Below are 8,707 nucleotides of genomic sequence, written 5' to 3'. Positions count from 1 at the left end.
TTTGAACCGCTGAAAGGTCTAGAACAAACACAGCTTTTGTTCGAAGTGACTCACATCCCAGTGACAAACGTCATTCACAGCTTTGTGGTCATTGGCCGCCCCGCATCAGGGTCTCTCCTGGACACGCGCTCTGGAGCTCAGCGGTTACCTTTGTGTTGGCACACACAGGCGGGACCGGGGCTTCCGTCCTGGTGCCCACAGACTGCCGTGGTCTCTTGGCTACCAGCCCCGGGTCACCGGAGTTCCAGCCTTGTTCTCGCCGCGGCTTGCTGAGGGTCAAGGACAGCACCGCCCTGAATCACCCGGGGCTTGTGTCAGCCCTGGGGCTCTCCGAGTCGGCGTCTCAGCAGACACCACTGTGACCTCTAAGTCCCTTCCTCTTTAGTTAGCCATGACCAGGAGGGAGTCAGGGCTGGGTGGGGTTGGGAGGCAGAATCGGGGGCACAGAGATGCCCAGGCCAACGAGAGGTCAGGGATATAGCAGAGGGGTCTTGCTGAGGGCCAGCGGGCGAGGAGGGGCTGGGGTGCGGGAGGCTCACGCAGGGGAGTACCCAGCGGGCCAGGGCGGCCTGCCTCAGGCCCTCTGGTAGTGGGATTGAGGGTGGACTTGGGGACAGTCCTGCCAGCAGCCCCAGGTTGGGACGCTCTCCGACCCATGGCTTGGGTAGTGCCCGTCTCTTCACACGCTGCCTTATTAAAAAAATAGCCTCTTAATCACTAGGGGTCTGGCAGCAAAGGACTGTCCTCCTTCCCAGCCCAGAAGTTCACCATGTGGACGGCAGGGAACAGAGAAGCCCCAGCCATGGTGGACCGCTGTGTGGGCTGGAGAGGCGGATGCAGGGGCCTGTCCTGGGGCCCGGACCCTGCGGAAGAAAGAGGAGGGCCCCAAGGGGCATGCACGTTCTGCTCACGCGCCCCCATCCCGGGTCCGGCCCGCAGCCTGTGAGGGCCAGCTACATCCCTGATGGGAATGTTGCCTCAAATGACCTTTCTGCTGCTAAGAGAACGCGGCAGCCAGCCGACCCCAGCCGTGGGCAGGCTCGGAGACTCCGCTGAAAGGGGCCACTTGGCTTGTGAGTTGGGCTGAGTCTCTTTCCCAAACCGGATTTGGCTGGAGGAGCTGTGCCAGGCGGGGCCTTGTCTCGCGGCAGCCGCCGTTCCCCAGGCGCCCTGAGACTTCGCTCCAGAGCCCGGTCTCACGGCTCCCTGGCGGCTGCCATGGCACTTGCCTCTCCAGGGGGGCTTGTGTTGCCTGGAGCTGCCGGTCAGCGGACGTGTGCACACCGGGCTCGCACTGCAGGCGGCTCTGAGCCTGCGGCATTGCCTGTGGGCGCGGGCGCGAGGCCAACGCGCGGCTCCGCCAGTCTGTGCTCAGGAGCCCCCTCCTCAGCTGCTGCGGTCCAAGGGCTGCCGCCCCGCCACCCCGCCACCCCGCTGTCCCAGCCCTCCGTCCTCTCTCCCCGCCCGTTTGCCTTCATCCTGTCCGGCGCCCGCCCTCGAGGGAGAGACAGAACCAGGGGCAGGGCTCTCTGTAAAGTGACTGTTCCCGCATGTGTGACCCTGTGGTGTCCTCTCTCCACCGTGTCCTTGCCTATGGCGTGGTTCTCGGTGGAGTAGCCTTGTTTGCATGGAGCCCTCTGTCCTTGTGTGGGTGAAGGGCCCAGTCGCGTGGCCTCTGGGGATGTCCCCTGGCCCCGACTCCCCCCACGTCCTCTCCCTCATACCCACACATCTCTCTGGGACCTGCCCCAGGGGGCGGGTGCAGTTCCCCACACTGCCTCTGGGGGCGCCCGTGGTCCTTGGATGGCATCTCCGGTCCCTCCCGGCCGGTGCGCAGGAGTGCTGGCCCACGTCTCCCTCTGGCCAGTGGTCAAAGCCCCATCTTGTTCTTTTTCTTGAACACAGGGTTGGACCCTCCAGCTGTGGGCTTCTTGGCGCTGTCCCCGGTGCCCCGGGTGGGTGAGCAGGACTCTGGGTCTGTCCGACAGGGGTGGTGCCTACATCGTCCCCTGGCCCGGTCAGCCCAGCGGCCTGGCCGGCCCCACAAGTGACGCCAACGTGGGAGCAGCCACCCGGGCCCCTCCCTGCAGGTCCTCCACGCTCGTCCGTCCTGGAGCCTGCAGACCTCTCACTGCCAGTGCTGGGAAGCAGGCCCTGGGAAGATCGCGCATCCCTGCCCGGGGCGCGCTTGGCTGCCGCTGCCGACCTTGAAGGCAGAGCGTGGAGGCAGCCCTACACACTTGGCACATGGGCCTGGGAAATCTGTGGGGCCTGTGACTCCAGGGCTTGCGGCCCTTCCTATCTCTTGGAAGCTTCTAGATTCCTCAGGGCAGGGGCCGACAGTGCCGTGTCTGGAGACCCAGGAGTGTGGGTGGAGCCCCAGGCTGAAGGCTGTGGGGAACCAGTCTGACCTGCCCTCCTTTCCCGGGGTGGTGCAGTGGAGCTCCCGAACGTCAGGGTTTGCCCGTGTGTCCCAACCCCTGCCTCTGCCACTCATTGGCTCTGCTGGGGAGCCCGACGTGTTTGACAGGCCCCAGACAAGATGCAAGGAGAGGGGGCGGCGGTGTGGCCCGTGCACCCAGCCGGTGGGCACGCCCGGGTCCCTTTATAGTTTGAGGCGGGCCCTGGGTGGCCGTGCTGGGTTCTCGCCTACCACGGGGCCTGGCTCATGGGGGCACTGGGGACGCCTCCTCTCCTCTGTGCCTGTGCCCGCCTCACTTCGGAACCTGCGCGGTGGGGCTCTGGATGACATTCGGTTCTTTGCAGGGGCCTGCGCTCCCCAGCAGGGCCCCGGACCTTGGGGTGTCCTGAGCCCCCCACAGCCTGGCTTGCTGTCCCTCCCCGCGGTCCCCCTCCCTCTTGTTTCTTTTCTCTCTTCTCTCTGCTTTTCTCGATAAATGCGCATTCAGTGCTGCCATGGGGGGGCTGGGACCGCACTGCCGGGGTCAGGGGTCAGGGCGCAGCCCACGGGCTCCTGCTCGGTCTCCCGGGCTGAGTCGAGCTGGGGGCAGGGCTGCCGTCACAGGGGAGGTGTGGGGTCCCCAGCCCAGCCCACTGGCTGCTGGCAGAAGGCGGTTCTCGGCAGCTGGGGGCCTGAGGCCTCTGTTCTTGCTGACCACCGGCAGCTCCCGGCCGGTGCCTGCAGCCACTCGGAGCCGGTCCACCCCTCCTTCCTCATCTCTGCACTCCAGCCTGCCTGATTAGGACAGGCCCACCCACTCTGGGGCCGACTGAGCACCTGCCGCCCACAGCCCCCATGTCCAGGCCGCCTCTGTCCCGAGTCTTACACTTCAGAGCTTGGCCCCGTCCCTTTCCTGCCCCTGGAAAATTCCCTGCTCTGGGAGGTTTGCCAGGATGAAAGGGATTGAAAACACTGGCATGTGGGGGGTGGGGCGGTCGGGTCGACTAAGCCGGAGAGTGGCCCCAAGTCGCCTGGCCACCCAAACTGCCCCGCCTTGCCTGGCCGCGCTGCGGATTTCTCTGGCCCGGGTCCAGGGCTCCTGGTGCCGGGCAGCGGAGCAGGGGCGGGAAGGGGGCGTTCTGGGTCACCGCATCACCCCACCTCGTCCGCAGCCTGGTCGCCCCGCCCCACGTCCGGGTTCCCCACGTGCTCTCACCCTGCGCTGCAGAGCGCCCTGTGGCCGGGGACGGGACTGACCGAGCTCAGGGTCACTGGCCCTCTGTGTGTCAGGGCGCCCTGGGAGCTCCTGACATGAGCTGCCTGGGCCGCTCAGGGGGCGGGGGAGCGAGCGGGGAACCGCGGGCTGCTGGCTGGCCCGGCTCTCCCCGTGGCGGGTTAGTTCCTGGGCTGGCTCCTTTCCCGGCGCAGGTTTTGAGCTGATCTTTCCGGGGAGTGGATCCTGCTTTTCATGCCGGGGGGCCAGACCCCTCCTGGGGCTGAGCCAGCACACCTCGGGGAACCCCTCGGGCTCACCCCAGGGCCCCATTTCCTTCGTGGCACATGAGCAGCCTGGACCTTGCCCTCATACCCTAGGAGGGAGGGTCACTGTCGCTCTTGGCAGCCCTCCAGTTCGGTAGAACGGCGCCGTCTTGCGAGAAGGCTCAGGGCCACCCACATGTGGAGAAGCCGTCCCCTGCCCATTCTCCCTGCTGAGGTCTGAGCCCTGCACGCCCCACAGCTCCACTTCCGAGGGTCCCCTGTCCACGGGGCCACCCCCCACTTCTCTCAGTCCCACGTCCCCAAGGAAATGGGGCTTCCAGATCAGCCCTGGCCCAAAGCGTTGTTCCAGAGCCCCTTTGCTCTGCACCGGTCTGAAAGGTGCATCCTTCAAACCGACCTGAACCCTCTTCTGCATCTTTCCTGGGCAGGAAGCAAACCCGGCTGTTTCAGTGTTGGTTGGACTGGGCCCTGGGGGCTGTCCCTGAGTTTGTGTCGTGTGTGGGGGCTTCTAGGAGGCAAGGCAGTCCTTCCGTGCGCTTCCCAGCCCCATGTCTGTGCAGCTTGCTGGACGGCCGTTGCCGTTTTCTCGTCTTGTGATTGTTCATGTAATACGTTCTGCCTAGACGTGGGTCGGTGCTGTGCTGGGCTTCAGAAGGGACGCGCTGCTTTGGGGTGCTCCCACTAGCCGAAGCCAGACTCGGGCTGGTGGAAACAGGAGAGGGGACCCGCTGGCCCTTGCGGGGGCGTTCTGGAGGTGGTGCAGGTCTCAGGGGAGGTCACCGCTGGTCAGGTCCCTCTCCCTGCTCAGCCCCCTGTGGCTGCTGTCCCTTCACCAAGTGGCTGTGCTGGGACTCCGCTGGCCCTCCCTTGCCGGCTTGGAGACCCTCTCTCTGGAGGGGGGACCTTGCTGATGGCCACCCAGTCCCTTCCACGGGACCTCCGGGCCCACAACATCTGAGTGGGAGGTACCGGGTGGGGTGGGGTGGCTCGTCCAGTCGGGGCTCCCCCACATGGGGTCTCACAGCAGGAAGCGTAGCCTTTCCCTCTCCTTGGGATAAGCTCCTGACGGGTGAGGAGTTGTAGGTGGCGTCGCTGATGGCTGGCTGGCCGCAGGTTTTCTGCTCGGCTCAGGGCTTGAGCTGGAGGCCGGTGTTTGCTAGGGCTTCCGAGGAGGCCTGGGAGGGAGGAACCCGGAGCCACTCTCCGCAGGAGGTCAGCTTCGGGTCGGGACTAGAACCTGTGATGCGTCGGCCAGGCACCCGGGGGCCTTGCCTGGGTTTCTGGTTGCCATGGGAGGGTCCTGTTCTCTGTGAGCCGGACTGAAGCCTGCAGCCCCGCTGGGCATGGCGCTGGCCTGCAGCGGGCCGGGACCATCCTCGACCAGGTGGCTCTGGAAGCAGAGCCCGAGTCGGGATTCTCATCCCGCTGCCCTGAGAAGGTGGGAGGGCAGAGGGGGGTAGCCGGGGCGTGGGCCCGGCTGGCACAGCATCTGCCTGCCCCCCCCCCCCCCGAGCTCGGGAGCACGTGAGCCTCAGAGCCGGGCCCATCCCGGGGCTGGGTCCTGTTGTTTGGACTGGTCCTGTCCCCGCCCCGGTTCCATCACTGGCTGTGACGTGGGCAGGATTGTGGTGAGGACGTTCGAGGTGTGGGGGCCGTGCTGGGAACGGGGTGGAGGGTGCCAGAGGCAGGACCGGCTGCAGGATGTGTGGGGTCCTCTTTAAAGTCAGGCAGAAGTCCCCTAGGGGGGTGCCTGGGTGGCTCAGTGGGTTAAAGCCTCTGCCTTTCGCTCGGGTCATGATCCCAGGGTCCTGGGGAGCCTGCTTCCTCCTCTCTCTCTGTCTCTTTGCCTACTTGTGATCTCTGTCTGTCAAATAATTAAAATCTTCAAAAAGAAAAAAAAGGTGGCACTTGGGTGACTCAGTCGGTTAGGCATCTGCCTGCAGCTCAGGTCAGGATTCCGGGGTCCGGGATCGAGGCCTGCGTTGGGTTCCCTGCCCAGCGGGGAGCCTGCTTCTCCTTCTGCCTTTCTTTTTCTCTCTGTGTCCCGTGAATAAAATCTTTAAAGTAAAATTTTAAAAAATCTTTAAATACATACATAAATAAAACCACGCAGAAGTAACTTATAGGGCCTCTCTTTAAAATCACGAAGGATCGTGAGGCGGCGACTACAGGGCATTGGCCCGAGTGCAGGCCCTCTGTGCGTGGGCCCCGGGACGGGAGCTGCGCGCCGGCTGTGCCGCGGACTCTCCCTGGGATGGAGCCGCCATCTGAGCCTCCGCGGAGGGCCCACCACGCACCAGGCTCCACTGTCTGGGAGTGCAGGTTCCAGTGGAGGAAGAGGCTGGATGTAGCGGGGGAGGGGCATTCTGGGGCGGTCACCTTGGCGCACACACGCACACACCGGAGGGGGCAGAGCCGTGAGCCAAGCAGGTGTTTGGGGCGCTGTCCTTGGCCGGGGGCAGCCAGCAGGGAGGGGCGGTGTCATGTGCTCGGCCTGTCTTGACCGACGCGTGGAGCCAGGCTGGAACCGCGGCCCGAGACCAGCTGCGGCCCAGACCTCCAGAGGCTTCGCCTGGGCGTGCGGACGCCGTCTTGTCCGCGCCCTCGCGCGCTCCTTCTTCTGTGTGTCTGCGTCGTCCTCCACTCTTCTCGGGGTGGGGGGGGGGTGCCGCTCCCATCGGGTTAAGACCCAGCCGGTGACCTTGTTTTCACCGAACCACCTGTACCTCCCAAGCACAGTCGCGTTCTACGGTGCTGGGGGTAAGGACCAGGACCTGCGAGTTTGGGGGACGCGCGGTTCAGTCCCCAGCGGGCACTGTGGTCTGAGGAGCGCGCCCAGAGGTCTGCAGACCGAGCGCTGCGCACGTCAGGAGCCTTCAGGAAAGGTGCCTTTGCCGCCGCAGCGGTGGCAGAGATGGCGATGTGTTTTTCAGCGACTTTCTGGGGGTGGTTGTCCCCTTCCTAGCGGGGGTCAGGCTGCAGATTCTAACATAAAACGGAAGGAGGTTCATTTTGTGGAACTCTGTGTCCCCAGACCACAACACACCTTACGTGACTGGTGCCCTGACTTGCTCTCCGCAAAGCCCAACAAGTCTTCTCCGTTCTAGTGCGGGTGCGCCTGAATCGGGGAGGGCCAAGGGAGACAGAATCCCAAGCAGATTCCCCACTGAGCGTGGAGCCCAACCCGGGGCTCGATCCCACAGCCCTGAGGTCATGACCTGAGCCAAAATCAAGAGCCAGGTGCCTAACCCACAGAGCCACCCAGGCGCTCCCCAACCTTTTATTTGAAAACACCGGGCAGCGTCCGTGTGCGTGGGGCAGAGGGGGGTGGGTCTCCCCACATTCTAAACGTCCCAGCAGCCCTGTGTCCCAGAGCTAAGGAAGCAGAAGATGACGTGTCACCAGGAATTCCGTTCATCTCAGGGTCAGAGTAGGAAGGGAGAGGCGGGACAGTCCCCACCGCTCCACCGTGCTGCCCCCGCCCACCCAGGGTCTCTCCCTGCCATGCGTGACCCACCACGCCCTGGGCAGGTGCAGCATGGGAGCCGTGACCCCGAGGGTGACTTAGTGTCCTTCCAGTCACGGTGCCGTGTTGGCAGTGCGGCGCGGGGCCCCGGCCGGCGCTCAGACCATCAGCGAGGAGGCGCGTGAGGACTCGAGCTGTCACGGGGCTGTCAGACGTGCACGTCTCGTGAGGATCAGGGAGGGAGCACGTCACTGAGGACTTCGGGAGGGTGCGGGGGACCCTGTTCGTCCTTTGGAAAAGGATTAATGAAGGGCCAGAGCCACACCCCGACCCTGCCCTTCCCATCCAGATGCTCCCGGACCTGCCCCAGCGGGAGGAGGGTCCAGGGTCGCGGCGGGCGGCCTTCTTCAGAGAATCGATGGAGGATGCCTGCGTGAGCTCCGTCGTGCGGCCCCGCCTCGACCCGAGGATGCCGGGGATGGACACCAGCGGTGCTGACCCCACAACACAAACAAGCAGACAGATGGGCCTCCTGCTGGAGGACACCACCACCGGCGACAGAAGGACGTGTCCAATGACATGAGGGGGGACCACAGGACGGGCCACCTGGTTCTTCAAAGACACTGCGGAAAGGGGGAACGTGAAGATCCCATTTTCATGGCTTTCCCTTTATTGTCACCTTGTAGGGATTTAGAAACAAGATGTTTGAAAAGCCAAACATTTATGCGGGACCAAAGTAGATTATTTGGTTATATTGTAAAATTGAAATCATTTTAACTATAAGTCATCTCGTAGTTTATGTGAACAGAAAGTGTTTAAACCCACGCACAATGTGCTGTTGTCCCGGGCCAGGCCCTCGGGAACTTACGCGTGCTCCGTGCACACTCCTGGTGCTCTCTGGGGTACGGGGTCCCCCGACGCAGGGCCCTGGAGGGAGGGTTGGGCCCTGCCAGGCAGCCTGCTGCTTCCAGACCTGACCTGGAGACAAGCGTGTACATTCTCACCATTGGGTGACCTTCACCCTCTCTTCCCTGCAGTCGGTATCAGCACCCCGGGTGCTGCTGGGACGGCCACTGTGCACCTGACCCTATGGGCCATCATATAGGGCGTGTGTGTTCGAGTCTGTCCGCCCCAGAAGCCGGGGGAGAAGACCACTCAAAGGCAGCGTCTGGCTTCCTGCCTGGTCACGAGGGGGCCCCAGCCAGGTCAGTAGCGCGCTGCGGCCCCCGGGGGTGCCCCCCTGTGCTCCCCACCAAGCAGTGACCATCCTGACCTGTACAGTTATCACCGTCCGTGTGTTTGAATAGGGTCCCGGCCCATGCACGCCTCCTGGAACCTCC

At 64.2% G+C, this 8,707-nt stretch overlaps 1 long non-coding RNA gene across 1 annotated transcript; it reads left to right on the top strand.

Annotated features, from left to right (window-relative positions):
* The first annotated feature begins 742 nt into the window (after positions 1–742).
* Positions 743–8,147, top strand: LOC309860051. The gene is made up of 2 exons (XR_014309120.1): positions 743–4,506; positions 7,717–8,147. It is a non-coding gene; the product is annotated as an uncharacterized lncRNA (long non-coding RNA).
* The last annotated feature ends 560 nt before the right edge of the window (positions 8,148–8,707 follow it).

This window comes from Mustela nivalis (genome assembly GCF_964662115.1).
Source record: "Mustela nivalis genome assembly, chromosome: 1".
NCBI lineage: Eukaryota > Metazoa > Chordata > Mammalia > Carnivora > Mustelidae > Mustela > Mustela nivalis.
The sequence above is the reverse complement of the archived record's forward strand: the minus strand, read 5'-3'. Positions and strand labels throughout refer to the sequence as shown.